This window comes from Notechis scutatus, chromosome 4 (genome assembly GCF_049901735.1).
Source record: "Notechis scutatus isolate UNSWTSFEM ecotype Mainland chromosome 4, rNotScu1.2, whole genome shotgun sequence".
Lineage (NCBI taxonomy): Eukaryota > Metazoa > Chordata > Lepidosauria > Squamata > Elapidae > Notechis > Notechis scutatus.
In genome coordinates, this window is record NC_142012.1 from 46,442,300 (window position 1) to 46,458,524 (window position 16,225).

Consider the following 16,225-nt stretch of genomic DNA (forward strand, 5'->3'; position numbering starts at 1 on the left):
ATTCAGATGATCAACTATTTAGCAGATCTTCCTTGCAATATTTCAGAGTTGGCCCACATCTGTGGTGTAATTGATATAAAGTCACTTTTTTCAGTGATGATGTAACTTTGAATGGTCACTAAAGGGACTGTTGTAGGTCCAGAACTACTTGTACCAGATTTATGCTGTTTTCTTTTTTCATTCTTTTTCCTCTGAGCTTGTTCAGGCATGTTCAGTATCTTTGCGTTAAGTCAAATCAATGCTCCATTAATTTTAGAAATGAGGTAAGTAGTCAAATTCTGTGCTCCAGTTTTATCTGACATTCCTTTGATCCCTAACTTATTTCTCCAGCTATGATCCTATAAATCTGCCAACTCAACCTTTATTTCAGAAATATTCTTTTGAGACTTGTCTATTGCTTAGATATTTGTAGCCATATCATAAGCTTTGCTAGCTATATCTGCTGTTTCTTATAGCATTTTCTTAAGTTTATTGATTTTCTCAAACATACTTGGCAAAACTCCTACAGCATTCTGTCTTCATTTGTTTTTAAGTTGTATTAATTGTCCAATTACCTTTGTATCAGATGTCTATCTGTGTCTGTGCACAGTGCTTTCTTCTACTGTCTCTTCTTCATTAGAGGGAAAAGGTACATGCCAAATAAATTTCAATCCATTTCCCTTTTTGTAGTTTCCTTCCTTAACGTCCTGCTTAATGTTATTTCAATATTTGGTAATATAGTTAGTAAGGTAAACTGGCTATATTAGATAAATACTTAGCAGAGAGCACACTATCCTCTGCCTCTGTCTCTCTATGGCTAGCCTCATCTTCTATTATTACATAATAATATATACATTGCTGAAGATCACCAACTGAGGTGCAGATAGTCAGAAATAAAGCAGGATGAAAGATCTCCATCCTTCCCTGAATTTACGCTCTGGAACATACACGTACACAAAGATTTTGACTGGCAAATCATCTTCGTGTTTATGGCTTATGTTAAAGTCTAATCTAACTGGGGTGTCTAAGACACTTCTGAAAAGCAGGCAGTTCTTGAAAGTCAAGAATTACTGCCAAGACGTGGTGTAAAAATGGATATTGTATCCAGCAGTCAACTTTAAATTTCAAAACAGTCCATAATTCAGTTTATTCAGTTTAGGAATATTTTTGCCAGTATTCCATAAACATGACCAGAGTGAAGCTTTTACTTAAGAATGTTCAAGCATTTCTATATAAACTGGATTTTTAATCGAGAGACTAGCTTGTAATTATTTGTTTGGTCCCATCAACTGGGAAGTCCCTGCAGTGAATTGATGAGCTCAGGTTAGAGTGTATTGACCTAGGATATTAAGAAACAAAATATTAAGAAAGGGATTGTCATTGTTCTGTTTTCCTCAGAAATATTTAGCATATAGAACTATTTAAAATATTTCCCGTGTTTTTCCCGTAAGAGTTTAAAGCAGCTTAAGGGCACATAAAATCAGAGTTGAATGGGGTATTTAGGCCATTAAGTCTGAGCTCCTGCTTAGTGCAGTTATCAATTGGAAACATCCCTAGAAGCTGGCAATCTAGCATCTGCTTTAACATATCCAGTGAACAGCGCCCCATTATATCACTTAGTCAGTTAATTCCACTATCACAATGATTTTGCCATTAGTATTTTTCCCCTTAAATGTCAGTTGGAATCTGTCTTCCTTAACCTATTAGTTAAATCTTGCCATGAATTCTTCCATGAGAGAAAAATTGCAAAAGACATAATAAAAAGCTATAACCATAGACCCATAAAATATTATAATATATCGCCTATACCAGTGGTGGGATTCAAAATGTTTTACTACTGGTTCTGTGGGCATGGCTTGCTTGGTGGGTGTGGCTTGGTCATCATGCGACTGGGCATGCTTGTCCATGTGACTGCGTGGGCGTGGCTTAGTGGCCATGTGACTGGGTGGACGTAGCAAATCAATGTCACTCATGTCAAGGGGTCGCTCGCCTGGCCCCTCCCCTCCCAGCCATTCCTTGTCACACCCAGCCTCAATGTATGTACAGATCTGTAAAAATGTTGTTCATCTTTTTTTGACTTTATTGTCTATGTACTATACATGTACTTTCATGGACCACTGAAAGGATGAAATGGCTCACATGCTTTGCCCAAGAATGTGATAGGCAACAGGCTTTTAACAGGCTGTCAGAAAGAGGGGAGGGGGCAATGTATTTTCCAAAGCACCAGAAGGCAAACCAGAAGCAATAGATGGAAACTGAACAGAGAGAAGCAACCTAAAACTAAAGAGAAATTTCCTGACAGTGAGAACAATTAACCAGTGGAACTGCCTGTCTCCAGAAGTTCTGGGTGCTCAATCACTGGAAGTTTTTAAGAAAAGACTGGACAGCCGTTTCTCTGAAATGATATAGGGTTCCCCCCAAGGTCCCTTTTAAGTGTTATTCTGCTATTCTGACACCTTTCCCAGGACCTCTACTCAAGAGTTTGGCGTCCTCAGTTTTCCTGCCTGAGCAGGGGGTTGGACTAGAAGACCTCCAAAGTCCCTTTCAACTCTGTTAAGCACACATGTATTTATGCTCTGGACTGTAGATATTGAATGCATGTAAACCCTGAAAAATATGTGGTAGCCCTGGGCAAAATAAAGGCAATAAAATCACTCTAGGTGTAGGGACAGTGTAAAATATTAACACATGATAAATAATGGAACAATTAAAAATAATAGCACAGAGTTTTTTCTCTCTGACCCTTCTTATTTCTTTCTTTCTCTCTCCCTCTCTTTGTCTCTTTCTGTCTTTCTTTCCCTTCCTCTTTCTTTCGTTCTTTCTCTCTCTCTCTCAAACACATACATAACACACATACTCTCTCTCTCCCTTATTTCTTTTTCTTTCTTTCTCTCCCTCTTTCTCTTTCTTTCTTTCTTTCTTTCTTTCTTTCTTTCTTTCTTTCTTTCTTTCTTTCTTTCTTTCTTTCTTTCTTTCTTTCTCCCTCCCTCCCTCCCTCCCTCCCTCCCTCTCTCTCTCACACACACACACAAGCGACAGCCCCTGGCTTTTGCATGGCCAACCACACAAAACGGCGCAAACTCACCACAAAGCAACCCACACAATAGGTGCAATTCCCAGTCCACACACGCAAGCGACAGCCCCTGGCTTTTGCATGGCCAACCACACAAAATGACGCAAACTCACCACAAAGCAACCCACATAATAGGTGCAATTCCCAGTCCTTCCCCTCCCCCCAGCCAAGTCAAAAGAGTCATCAAACTATATGTACCAACAACAACTCCCAAAACAAAACAAAAAAGCAGATTACCCATAACAATAAGGAAACTTCAATCCAAAAAGATATCACTCTGGCGGAAAAACAAATCTGGTCACGTTGCCAATTTCAAAAGCCGATACAAAAATTTATGCCACCAGATAAAGACCGAATGCATCAATTATCACATTAAACAAGAGGAAAACCTTCTAAGCGCCAATTCCACCCGTGCTTTTTACAATTTTGTAAACAACAAACTAAAAGACTCAAGGTCTATCCCACCCTTGATAGGACCTGATGGTAAAGACTGCAACGACGACACCATTAAAGCCAACATCTTTAACACATTCTTCGGCTCAGTATTTGTAAACAGCAATGGATCATGCCCAGTATTTCCTAGCCGTACCACAGATAACAACAATGATCTAATACATATCGATTTTACAGAAGACAATGTTGAAAAAGCACTACGCAATCTAAAACCATCTCTATCTATTGGACCGGATGGAATATGTGCCTACTTCTTAAAAAACTATCCACTGCCATAGCCAAACCTCTAAGCATAATCTTTGAAAAATCTTTCAGGACCAGCTCCTTGCCTAACCTATGGTCACAAGCCACAGTCATCCCCATCTTCAAAAAGGGAGACCCAAGCCTAGTTGAAAATTACAGACCAATCTCCTTATGCTGCATCACCTGTAAAGTCATGGAATCAATTATTAACCAATCCATCATCCTCCACTTAGAGACAAACAACCTACTCTCCAATAAACAATTTGGTTTCAGAAAAAAACTATCCTGTAATCTGCAACTCTTACACTGCAAAAACATATGGACGACACAACTCGACCAGGGCAAAGCAATAGCGCAATCTACATAGACTTCTGTAAAGCCTTTGATTCAGTGGTACACGACAAACTACTCCTAAAAATAAAATCCTATGGTATCTCTGGACAACTGAATAACTGGATAGAAGCATTCCTGGCAAACAGACAACAAATGGTCAAAATTGGGAGCGTCCTATCAAATTCTGTACCTGTCAATAGTGGTGTCCCCCAAGGCAGTGTTCTAGGACCAACTCTCTTCATACTCTACATAAATGACCTCTGTGATCATATTAAGAGCAATTGCGTTCTTTTCGCTGATGATGTAAAGCTGTTCAATACCACAGACAATACTGCTACCCTACAAAAAGATCTTGACTATGTATCAGAATGGTCAAACAAATGGCAACTTCAAATCTCAACAAATAAATGCTCTGTCTTACATATTGGCAAAAAAATCAGAAAATAAAATACAAGCTGAATAGTCAAGATCTTGTTGATGACCCAAGCTCTGTAAAGGACCTTGGAATACTCACCTCTAATGATCTAAGTGCTAGAGCCCACTGCAACTACATAGCCAAAAGGCATTAAGAGTTGTTAACCTAATCCTACGTAGCTTTTTCTCTGGTAATATCACACTACTAACAGAGCATACAAAACATTTGCTAGACCAATACTCGAATACAGTTCATCAGTCTGGAACCCACATTACGTATCTGATATTAGCACAATTGAGAAAGTCCAGAAATATTTCACAAGAAGAGTTCTCCACTCCTCTACTCGTTGTAGAATACCTTATGCCACCAGACTTTAAATTCTAGAACTAGAAAACCTTGAATTATGCCGTCTTGGTCTGATTTAAGCATGGTATATAAAATCATACATTGCAATGTCCTACCTGTCAATGAATACTTCAGCTTCAACCATAACAACACAAGAGCACACAATAGATACAAACTCAAAGTTAACCGCACCAAACTTGATTGCAGGAAATACGACTTCAGCAACAGAGTGGTCAATGTCTGGAATACTCTACCCGACTCTGTAGTTTCTTCCCCAAACCCCAAAAACTTTAACCTTAGACTGTCTACTATTGACCTCACCCGCTTCCTAAGAGGTCTGCATAAGCGCACCAACGTGCCTACCGTCCCTGTCCTATTGTTTCTCTTATTCTTCTTTTATTTTTCTTATATGTACCCATTTCATGTATTCACAACTATGTATACACTTATACTTATTATCTTGTAAACAATTGGCAAATCAAATAAATAAATAAATAAATAAAATAAATAAAGTCTCCAGAATCCCCCACGCTGGCAAGATCGAGATGATCTTGTGGGACAGGAATGCATCTCCCTGCTAGGCCCCTCAGAGCTTAGGGTGTGGCTCCCTTCTTCCTCACCACGCACCGGCTCTTTTACCTGCTGATCTTCTGAGCAAAAGGAAAAGCCTGCCCTCAAAATCTCACGCCTGCAGCCAGAACTGGGTTTGGAAAGCCAGTGGGGTGGAGGAGCGGTCCTTCTTAACAAGCTCCAAACTGTTGCTGCTGCTGCTGCTGCAAGCTACAAATCCAGACTTGGAGCAGTTTTGGAGCTTAACTGACTGCTCCTCCACCCCAATCATGCATTTTCAAGTGGCTCCTTTAAACTAATCCAAAGGCTGGATTACTTGTGGGTGCTGGAAGTACCCACTTCCCCCGACCCCCTCTGTCAGCCTGCACTCCCTCTCATTCCAGGCACTTTAACTCACAAGTGGCTGCTTAAAAACACACGGCTGGGTGGAGGAGTAGTCCTCCTTTACACTGCTCCAAGCCTCAGTTCCTCATGGGCGCTGTCTAGTTGCCTTCTCCTCTGCCACCAGCCACGGGAGGAAGTTAAGGATGCAGGGACGGTGGGGGGCCCACAGCAAACTAGGCTGCAGGCAGAGTGACCTGGAATGGAGCCGGGCCGGGCCGTGGCAGCTTAGCCAGCCATGTAAGCATGGTGGGGACAGTGGAGTGGGGACAGCAAGCTACAGGGACAATGGGGGCATCCTAGCAAGTGGTGGCAACCAGGCAACCGGGTTGCGGGTGTGGCCAGCCAGAAGTCACTACCAGTTCAATGACCCACACGTAATTTCTGCTACCGGTGCAGCTGAACCTGTGTGAACCTGTTGAATACCACCACTGGCATATACCCTACTAATTAAACTGGAAAGCAAGGATCATCAAACTGTAAAGGCAAGTTGACAATCTCTTTCTAAATAGAAAATGTTAAACCATATAGAAGTGCAATAAGCAGGTGGAATAATGGTTCTTTTTCCAAAGGAAGTTCCAAAATAGCATGGGAAGAGAAATATTTTCCCCATCGAGCATTATTTTGAAACATTTTTCTGGATGATCTAATGTGCATTCATATTAGTTTGGTCATGTGCTCTACTTTTAAAAAGACAGTCTTCGACATAAAAAGCTGTTAGAAGACATTTCCACCTGCTGTCTACAGTCTCCTAATCCTAGTTAGTAAGTGATGCATAAAACACCTCTATTGGAAATCATTTGGCTAGATGATCCAGTTAAAGATTTTAATTTTCTATGCTGGCTATCTGGCTACTAGAATATTAATTAGTAGGCTGTAATGTCAGGCTATTTCATAGTTTGTAAAAATAAATAGGTTTTGAAACAATAGTTTTTCAGGGCTGTTGAAGACTAACTCTGCTCATGGTCAAATGGGTCAGGTATGAATTGAGACAAGTAAACAATCAGGCAACAAATCCGGAAGACAAGTAAGAGACAAAGTAAGGCAAACTCCAGTGTGTAAGATGTGGGTGAAGCAACATATAAGCAGATGGGAACTGATTTTTGAAGAGCATTTTTTCAGCACTTTGCTGAGAAAAAGGAGGATAAGCCACACTGAGCCTTCACCCAGCACACAGTTGAGGCACATCACACAGGACCTGCAGTGTTTGCTCTCCTGTTAGCACTTCCATGCTTTTAGGCTAGCCACTTAGTTCCTCTTCCAATTTTTCATTAAATTCTGTGTGTAGGACTGAACAACTAAGAAACGGTCAGTGAGTGTGGGTCCTGGGAAATTGCTGGTTTTGTAAAAGCCATAATGGATCAATAGGTATTGGTCTTGATCTTAGACAGTCTGGCTTTCAATAATCATGTGATCTCTCCAGTGATATGGGGGGAGTGTTAACACAGAAGGGAATGGCGATGCCAATTTTAAGAACTGAAGTAATTTCTACACTTATTTAGGAGGAGATTCCTTCCACATATATTAGTGTGCCTTTATATATGTCTATGAATGAATGTGATAGCACATAAATAGATGCCACAAACGTTTGTCCTGATGTTTGATGTATGTATTCAAAGCAGTTTCATGATGATGTCATCATCCCCGTTCTTGCCCTTTCTGATGACACCCATCATAGAAGGCCAGTAGATTACTCATCTGTAGTCATCTTACCTGTAACAATCAACTCTACTTCATTCCAGAATGGGGATCAAACTTCCTTAGGAATACCTTTCCTTTGTACCAAAAAAATTGGCACAGATTTTCTGACAGAAGGGACTACTGTCACTGCAGATTTTATTTCATTACATTTTGTCTGAAAACAAGTTACAAACATTAAAACATTTTTTTAAATGCTGCTTTTAATTTCTTTATTGGTAATCTTTCAAGCTTTATGTGTTGTATTATACTTCATCTGCAATTTTTATCCGATTCTGCTAACAATAATAATAGTAAAATGATTTATGCTTTTCTCATATTACATTATATAATACGATAGAAAAAATAATTATTTTCTTTCTCTTTCTCACTTTTTGAAACTCACACTAGAGCTGGGCATTTTTTGATGTAGGCTATAAAATATATGCTATTTTCTTGTGTTAAAGCAAGCTATCTATCCATCATTCTTTTGTGCAACATGCTACAGAGAGAAATAAGCTTTGCTTTTTCAAAAAAATAATATTTGACAACAATATTGTTACGTTTTGGCAATCAGGTTCTCTGAAAATGCTCTGGCCCTTTAATGCTGTGTCTCTGTTGTCATGGCAATGGAGATTTTCATGTAGGTTGATCTGCTTTGGTTTGCTTTTTATATAAGATTTTATAGGTTCTTGGAGTAAATTCACTTTAGGAGGATCCCTGCATTCAAGGAGACAAGAAATCTATTCTGTTATATTCTTTGTTTTTGTTTGATGCCCATAAACATCAGATAATAACCTCATAAACACCTAGGAATGAGGACTGATGTAAGATCTTAATATGCCAAGTTCCAATTAATTATATGATAGAGATTATCCTTGAGGTATAGAAGATGGAACAATTTATTGTCATATCTTTATATTAATTTTTTCATGCAGCAGTTTATTTCACAAAAATTAAATATGTGTATACAAACCCCCCAAATCAGTTCTGTACAATGCTTACTTTTCTATTCATTATAATGCTGTACATATTTTCAGATAAATGTTCATGGCTATATCTCAGTTATAGGTTCAAAATATACAAATCAATCAATACTTTGGATTTAAAACATTTGATTGGGAAAACCAATTCTATGAAAAGAAACCACTTCTTAAATTTGGTTGTTGTTGTTTAAATTGTTGATTTGTCATTGTTGATAGATTGTTTTGAATACTCCTAGCTTGGGTGTAATGCTAATGGACAGTTTTCTTAGTTCCTATAGCTACTCTTCTGATGATGGAATGAAACACAAACAAATGGATAGCCTAATTACCAATATTGAAAGAATTTGGGTTTATTAGGATATTTAAAGTGGCATGTCAATAATCAGCACATGGTGTTAGAGAGTGATAACTATCACAGGTATCACAAGTGCTTTAGCTGAGCATAATTAAGACCTTGGCTTTCATTTGCTTATGCTGCAGTATACTGTTGCAGATTAAAGGAATAAATAGCTCAGAGGCAAAAACACTTAGCTGTTGTTTAGATTATTTCTGACTTCCATGTTATTTCCCTTTTATTTCTTTGCCTTTTAATAATAGTATTTGCAGCCTATTCCAGCCTGGAGACTAGGTGATATCTTATCTAGCTCATAATGTACTGATTTCTAGTATAATAGCAACACATTTATATTATCACACTTAATTTTCATTTTAGCTAAGATTATAATAATCATGCATACTTTATAATAAAGGACAGTCCTTCTGTCTTTTAGATGTATTTATTTTTCAAAAACTCACTTGTGTTTTTTATTTGGGTCATTTAACTATTACTATACAAATAGTACCACTTAATGCACTATCATTCACATTCATGTGAAAAGTAATGGAACTGATTTTTGGTCACTGTAGTTATAATTGTTCTTCCTTGGTGCTCCTCCACTAACTGAATGCTGTTCTTTTGAATGATCTCTCTCACCTTGTAAAGAAAGAGAGTTGGCCATAGGGAAAGAATGCCCAAGCCATTGTTGGGGGGCATAGATAGTACTTGAGGATAAAATTACATATAGTAGTCCTGGGAAAGAGACAAGTGTGATTAAGAAACTAAATTAACCTCAACTTGATTTTGTTTAGTGGAAGACGAGACAGAAAAATCTGGAGGTGATTTTGAAAGCCGGTTAGTCTACCTTACAGGAATATCTGCCATATATGTCTCTTGGCCTGACACACCTTAAAGGGCTGGCAATCCCATTCTTTCTCCTGCTATTCCAGGTCACATTCCTTGTTAATTCACATTATCTGAAGATATAAGAAGACAGTAAGAAACTGCAGCGCAAAATGGAAGCAGTGGATAAAAGAATTGTTTCTTTCTTCCTTCCCACGGGGAAACAATTTCCCTACAAGGAATATATATTTTCAATCACAAGAACTTATACACCACCATATCTTAAGACTGCATTGGTCTTAACAACTACAATAAATATTCAATGAAACAATGACTAACTAGTTGAATAAATACTTTAAAAAGCCAGATAGTAAATATAAATGTCTATTCAGAATATGAACCACCTTAAACAGTACTTTTTATCTCCTAACTTCTCAGGCTATCCAAGAGAAGACAGTGGTTGATAATACTGAATGCCAATGTGAGCAGAGTGGCATTCATTTAATCAAGATCCTCACAAAAGATCTTCAGAAAGATCAGAGAGCATTGAACATTGTTGAAAGTTATCTGCCTCAGTTAGGATTTTTGGCAACTGCTTCTCTATCATCTTCTCCAGAATCTTCCCCCAAAAGTGGTGTTTAAAAGAAGTTATCTTATATAGTAGGACCAAGCAATCCTACTATGTGGTTCTTCAGGAATGGATACATCACCACTTACTTAAGGCCACTGGTACCATATCCTCTCCATGAAAGACATTAATTGCCTCCAAAACCAAACATACTCCTTGGCTGCCCAAAGTCTGCAATTGTCTAAGTTCATACTATGAACTAAAGACTATTCACGTCTTTGGCTTTCACAGGGTGAAATGAATCACAGCTGTCCACAAGTTATTACTTAGTATTGCACTTGGCTTGAGCCGTGCTTGACACCACCACGGAGTTACCAGCTAACAAAGGAATGGACTTGCTGCACCTGTTGCTTTACACCATGTTGTTCTGATCCAAACCTCGCTCTTCAAGACCTCAGCTGTCCACACCTGCTGCCAGCGAACCACAACACATGGCGGCAGCAGCCGCGGCAGCAGCAGGAGCAACGGCAGCAGGAGCGGTGGCAGCAGGCGCAGCAGCAGCAGGCACGGCTAATATACATCAGCGGGCCTCGGCTAGCCACAATGTGACATGGTTAGCTTGGAAAGGGGACAAAATGTATGTACCCATAACAGTCTGAGACACTGTACTGTACAAATGCCATGATGTAAAACAAGACGGACACTTTGGATTTTTGAAAATGTTGCACCTAGTTAGGAGACAATTCTGGTGGCCTAAAATGTGTTCTGACATTGAACAGTACGTAAAAGAAATGTCATACCTGTGCTACACCGAAGCTACATACCAGAAAGCCATTAGGATTGCTACAAACAGTATGAGAGCCCTGTCGCCCATGGCAGGATATCACAATGGATTTTATTGTTGAGTTGCCCAATAGTAAGGGGTATACCGTTATCTAGACAATCATTGATTTATTCTCTAAACAGGCTCACTTTGTGCCATGTGTGGGATTGCTGTCAGCCCGGAAATTGGCGGGTTTATTCCTTGAGTATATATATAAAATCCATGGAGTGCCATGAAGAATAATATCAGATGGTGTAAACCAATTCACCGCCAGATTCTGGCATGCGTTTATTCACTTACTAGGGTCATCCCAAGGTCTCAGTTCTGCGTACCATCCTAGCATGAATGGGACCTCTGAAAGAACAAATGCAATGATAGAACACTACCTGAGATCCTACATTTTGTATCAGCAAAGGGATTGGGCTGATTTGCTCCCATTTGTAGAAGTAGCATACAGTAATGCTGTGCATGATAGTACTGGCTACAGCCCCTTCCACACAGTAAATAGAATAGAGTTCATCCCTATTCTGGAATTACAATGCGATGTGTGTGAGCCTGTTAGCCTGCAAACATGGACACAAACAGTTTGGGACTGCTGGGAGAATGTGAAAAAAGCATTGACTAAAACATCTGAGGCATATAAAATCCAAGCCAATAAGCAACGGGATAGTCACAAACCATTTGCAGTTGGGGATCAAGTGTATCTCTCAACCAAGTCCATAAAAATGAAATTGGTTAATAAAAAACTGGGGCCGAAGTATATAGGCCCTTTCCCGATAATATGGGTTATTTACCCTGTAACGGTTCAATTGAAGCTACTAGGAATTTTGGGTTGAGTACATCCCATGTTCCATGCAAGCCTGATAAAGCCCATTTACCCAGCCCATATACCACCAACAACAATACAGACGGGTCCTGTGAGGGGAGACCAGTACGAGATTGATAGAATACTTGGTTCTCGAATATGGTAGGGATCCTTCCAATATCTGGTGTGATGGAAGGATTACCCGGAAACAGAATCTTCCTGGGTGAAAGACAGTGACATGAATGCAGACAGACTAAAACCCCATTTTCACAGACAATATCCTGATAGGCCTGGGAGGAGCGTGTGAAACTCTGTATGACAGTAACCATATTGTTCCTTACTTTCCAGGCAGATTCCTGGTAGAGGGGGCTGCCTGTTGTGCTCGTCTTGAGCCGTGCTTGACACTACCTCAGACGTACCAGCTAACAAAGGAATGGACTTGCTGAACCTGTTGCTTTACACATGGCAGCAGCAGGTGTGGCAGCAGCAGGCATGGCTAAAATACATCAACGGGGTGTTGGCTAGCCACAATGGAGCGCTGGGACAGCGGACGCTCAGCACTAATTTTAGTTTAATATGCTCGCTGCTGCTTGATGTCGCTATAGCTGTAAAGGAATAAAACTCTTGCTGGTTCGTTTGGACTTTAGTGTTTATTGCCTCATCCGATGTGCTGACCAGAGAGTGGCTGAGACTTAGATTCTAGTCAAATGGTATATAATATGAAGAAATATGAATGCTGTTATCTATAAAATTTCTGGAAAAAGGTCACAATGCCCCATAGGAGCTTTATCCTTCCCACTCTTGCTTAGCAGCTTGTGAGCACTCTTGAATATACACTTTTTCTATTAATAGATACATTTTAAGTTCAATTCAGATATTTTAATGCAGACAGAGGGAAAGGAAGGCATTGTGTCTAGCATGGTAGCTAAAAACTATACACAAAAACAACTGCAAGCACATATACACTTTCTGACTAAATGCTTATAAGGCAAGGTTTCTTATCACACATAACATATAGAAGCATATATGTCCATTTAGATATAACTAGAAATGTGCTAATGCATATCTAAATACAACTTCTAGTATTACTTTTACCCTTTGTCCTCTTTTTTTGGTTTCATACAAAAATTGATTGTTTTTGCTTCAATTAACATCTCTTAAACTTTCACTTTTTTCATGTACCTCTGAGATGCTAGAGTACATGGGGTATTTTATTTTATCAGCATGTTTTAATCATGTACTATAATGCCAATCAGATTATTCAGTGAAACTATTTTGCTGTGATCTTCACATTATGATTATTCAACGAAGAGCATATGATTCCTACTTCAAGCAGAACCGCCAATGTACCCACTTTATTTATTTATATATAGAATTTGTGTCTCATTAGTTCCACAAACCACTCACATAAAATATCATAAATATCAATTTTGACCACTATACCATATTTCTTTTTTGACCACATACATCCTTGTAAATTTTTAATAGGGAATTTTGAAGCTAAGGTCAATTCTGTTGAACTTCCAAAATCAGTCTCTGTTAGAGACAATAGTTATAGTTTTTCAATAGCAGTAAATCTTAGAATCTTATAGTGAATATTTTAATAAACAAGTATATCTGTTCCACTATGCTACATAATCAAGACATGGCCTAAAGATATATATGGCTCAGCTAAGCAGGTTGGAGTCCCTGAATGCAAATGGCCAAGGAAATTCCCCATAGGTTACAGAGTTTTGCAAACAAACAGTCTAATACTCATATTTAATCTTCTGGTTAATTGTAACTGAGACACTGGGAATGAAGTAGTGACAAAAAATTATTTGAATACAGAAATACAGATTCTGTGAAAAATATATAAATGCAAACATAGCAATGACCTGTCTTCTTTACACTTTGATGCCATGCTTTAGTTTCATTTTGTCTTTCAATCTCTAGATTATTCTGTATATTATTCTCTATTTTATACAGAATAATCTAGAGATTCTAGATTATAATCCTATTAGGCCATCCTTTTCACTTATCACATCCTTGAGATAAAGCTGGGGGAAATGTAGCTGTTTTTCATAGTTTTCATAGTTTGGCAAGGCCCACATATATCAGTGCATGAATAGGAAATCCTGTCATAAGGAATTCTAGTTCTATCCTATCACTTTCACTTTTGTTATCTTCAGACCCTTTTCTGTAGTGGTGGCATATAAAATGTACCTGGTGTTCCTTTGATGGGAAGCTATGTGCTCACTTCAGGAAGTCTAAGCCTTTTAATACTTTCCCCGCTTTGAATGAGCATTATTTCCCCAACTGTACTCTTCTGAAAATCATCTAGGTTTGACAAGTACATCAATCCTTGAATTAATTAATAGAAGATTATATAATCCATGGCCTTTGTGCAGAGGGAATATTCAGTCAGGGTTACTGACAGCTTGGTTGTATATAGATGGATAGGATTATGGGGATAGATTTTAAGAGCTCTGGTCAATATTATATTGATTATGTAGCTTCTTTTGAAACATGAAAGGAAATAAAAAGAAAGATAATTCAGCAATAGCTGCTCAGTGAAACCTATCGTTTCAATGTCACTTTTTCCTTCACTTTCTTTCACTTTCCTTCACTTTTTCACAGTTGCTCCAATCATATATTTTGGATAATTATCCAAAGATTTGCATACCACATCATATTTTTACGTTTCTCACTGTATTAAGTATTCCATTGTTTTATATCAGTTGCTATATGATGCAAACCAGATCTTAGTTTTTATTCATATGCTTGTCTTGTATTAGAAAGTTTTGAAAAGCAAAAGTAGTTTTCTTACCAAGTGTTAATTCTGTTACCATTTAAGAAGCAATCACACAATTTGATATGGAATGAGAAGCCAGATAGACAAAAACTGTGATGGTCTGATTAATGATTACATAATTTCTTCATTACCTACTCATCTACTTTTGTGAGTTATGGGCTACACTGTGTTATTAAATGGTATATGAAGAACTTCACAGAGGATAAAAATATCAGTGATTTCATTTATTTGCATTAAATACAGTTAATGAAATAATTACAAAACATATTTTTATCTATCAGGATATTGTTTAATACAATCACTAATCAGATTTTTTTTTTTTAAAATGCACCAGAATATGAGTGCAAATACTAAATACTAAAATAATTGGGAAAACTAACAAGCTGAGATGTTAAGATATCCTGCTTATCCCTAGAATATGTTTATCTTTTTCTCCAGATTTCTTTTCTTTTTTATGCAAGTACATTCACCAGTTTATCAAAAAGAATTTTGGCACTTGCTTGTAATATTAGTATCACGCTTCTCAAGTAGATATCTGATAAAAATCATAAATCATAAATGTTTCCAAGAAATTTATAGATGATAGAAGGTTATAAAGTCTCCTATTTCATGATCAGGTATAGATTTGAGAATAAATCCTCCTGTTTCAGTCCAACACTCTAATCACTCCTCCAAGGGTGCTACTCTTCGTATCTAGACCACCTCTCTGGGAATAGCTTTCTTTTCCACTCATGTATGGGAGCTTAAGTGTTCAAGACCAAGAGAAATGTGTAGGGATAAAAATTGCTACTTCCATGTGGTCCTTTATTATTGGAAAGTTGTTTCTTCTGGCTTTTATTTGGGTCATTTAACTATTACTATACAAATAGTACCACTTAATGCACTATCATTCACATTCATGTGAAAAGTAATGGAACTGATTTTTGGTCACTGTAGTTATAATTGTTCTTCCTTGGTGCTCCTCCACTAACTGAATGCTTTTCTTTTGAAAGATCTCTCTCACCTTGTAAAGAAATGGAGAGTTGGCCATAGGGAAAGAATGCCCAAGCCATTGTTGGGGGGCATAGATAGTACTTGAGGATAAAATTACATATAGTAGTCCTGGGAAAGAGACAAGTGTGATTAAGAAACTAAATTAACCTCAACTTGATTTTGTTTAGTGTAAGACGAGACAGAAAAATCTGGAGGTGATTTTGAAAGCCAGTTAGTCTACCTTACAGGAATATCTGCCATATATGTCTCTTGGCCTGACACACCTTAAAGGGCTGGCAATCCCATTCTTTCTCCTGCTATTCCAGGTCACATTCCTTGTTAATTCACATTATCTGAAGATATAAGAAGACAGTAAGAAACTGCAGGGCAAAATGGAAGCAGTGGATAAAAGAATTGTTTCTTTCTTCCTTCCCACGGGGAAACAATTTCCCTACAAGGAATATATATTTTCAATCACAAGAACTTATACACCACCATATCTTAAGACTGCATTGGTCTTAACAACTACAATAAATATTCAATGAAACAATGACTTACTAGTTGAATAAATACTTTAAAAAGCCAGATAGTAAATATAAATGTCTATTCAGAATATGAACCACCTTAAACAGTACTTTTTATCTCCTAA

At 38.0% G+C, this 16,225-nt stretch overlaps 1 protein-coding gene across 2 annotated transcripts in view; it reads left to right on the plus strand.

Moving 5' to 3' along the window:
• The window catches only part of GPM6A (glycoprotein M6A), a 183,227-nt gene that overhangs the window by 41,480 nt on the left and 125,522 nt on the right, over nucleotides 1-16,225 (plus strand). The window lies entirely within an intron of this gene.